The sequence below is a fragment of the Rhinopithecus bieti genome, unplaced genomic scaffold (genome assembly GCF_001698545.2).
Source record: "Rhinopithecus bieti isolate Rb0 unplaced genomic scaffold, ASM169854v2 scaffold_26397, whole genome shotgun sequence".
Taxonomy (NCBI): Eukaryota; Metazoa; Chordata; class Mammalia; order Primates; family Cercopithecidae; genus Rhinopithecus; species Rhinopithecus bieti.
The window spans coordinates 517943-519899 of record NW_016811950.1 but is presented as its reverse complement, the minus strand read 5'-3'; positions in this window follow the sequence as shown (position 1 = coordinate 519899).

Sequence of the window (1957 nt, the reverse complement as noted above, 5' to 3'; positions counted from 1 at the left end):
TGCTTCTTGAAGGATTCATTAGACTGGTGCAAAAGGCATTGCGGTTTTTGCCATTACTCTTAATGTCTTCTCAACCTCCACGGGCAAGCTGTAGGTGTCTGGAATTTCTGCCTATCTGTTTACAGGCAGTGCATCTCCTTGAGAATGGAAACTTAGCCTTTAAGAAGCATCTTCTTATAAATTACTCTGTTAGGTCAAGTCCTGACATTTTCATTCATAGTACATAAAAATAAAGTACAAAACTGTTAGCATGCAATTGTCCTTTCCTTTATCCAGAATTCCCATGCTGTGAATACAACAAAACCAAATATTAAGAAATTAAGACATAAATTAAAGCTATAAGAAATGCTGTGTGAATTAGAATAATATTCTACTCAAAAGAGAAGTTTGTCTTTGACAGTGATAGAGACCATTTTAAGGTAGTGTGTAGTATACATATGCATTAAAAAAGAAAATTGACTTTTAAACTTAAGTGCTGCAGTAAAGAAACTGTCTTGGCTGGGCATGGTGCCTCATGCCTATAATCACAGCACTTTGGGAGGCCGAGGCAGGTGGATCAGTTAAGCTCAGGAGTTCGAGACCAGCCTGGCCAACACAGTGAAACCCTGTCTCTACTAAAAATACAAAAATTAGTCTGGCATCAGCATCATGGCCAGCACCTGTAATCCCAGCTACTCGGGAGGCTGAGGTACAAGAATCACTTGAACCCAGGAGGTGGAGGTTGCAGTGAGCTGAGATTGCACCATTGCATTCCAGCCTGGGTAACACAGTGAGACCCTGTCTGGAAAAAAAAAAAAAAAAAAAAAAAAAAAAAAAAAAAAAGTCTTAAATTCCTAGATAAAGACATGCAGGAACATACTTAAACATAAAACAATGATAATGATAATGTTAATATAACTATTTAACAAATTAAACTTTTAACATGGTGTGTTTTTTAACTTCAAACTCAGTTTACTATGTTGAAAAATATTTGGGAAATTTACCTAATTACTATCTTTCTGAAATTTATTTTTTTAGAAAGTAAATGCTAAAAAAATGTAACTAACAAACACCGCCCAACATGGACACTAGTTTTCCATGTTTAAAAAATCTGGAAATATATGGATAAGCTTTTGATGTAAATAGGAAGGCATGCTTTTTTTGGTACTTATTCATGATAATTTAAGTTATCCTCCTTTTTTAAAGAATACCACAAAATATAAAACCTATTAATGGATTTTGCTTTTAATAAAGCTAATTTTCTATAATATCCTTATAGGTGACATTTGAAATTATATTAGGTGCTTTCATCTCTAGTGTCATGTACGAAAACATTTTCTTTTTTTTTAATTATTATTATACTTTAAGTTCTAGGGTACATGTGCATAACGTGCAGGTTTGTTACATATGTATACTTGTGCACGTTGGTGTGCTGCACCCATCAACTCGTCAGTATCTGTCAGCTCGTCATTTACATCAGGTATAACTCCCAATGCAATCCCTCCCCCCTCCCCCCTCCCGATAATATGCCCCGGTGTGTGATGTTCCCCTTCCCGAGTCCAAGTGATCCCATTGTTCAGTTCCCACCTATGAGTGAGAACATGCGGTGTTTGGTTTTCTGTTCTTGCAGCAGCATGGTACTGGTACCAAAACAGAGATGTAGACCAATGGAACAGAACAGAGTCCTCAGAATTAATACCACATATCTACAGCCATCTGATCTTTGACAAACCTGACAAAAACAAGAAATGGGGAAAGGATTCCCTATTTAATAAATGGTGCTGGGAAAATTGGCTAGCCATAAGTAGAAAGCTGAAACTGGATCCTTTCCTTACTCCTTATACGAAAATTAATTCAAGAGGGATTAGAGACTTAAATGTTAGACCTAAAACCATAAAAACCCTAGAAGAAAACCTAGGTAATACCATTCAGGACATAGGCATGGGCAAGGACTTCATGTCTAAAACACCAAAAGCAA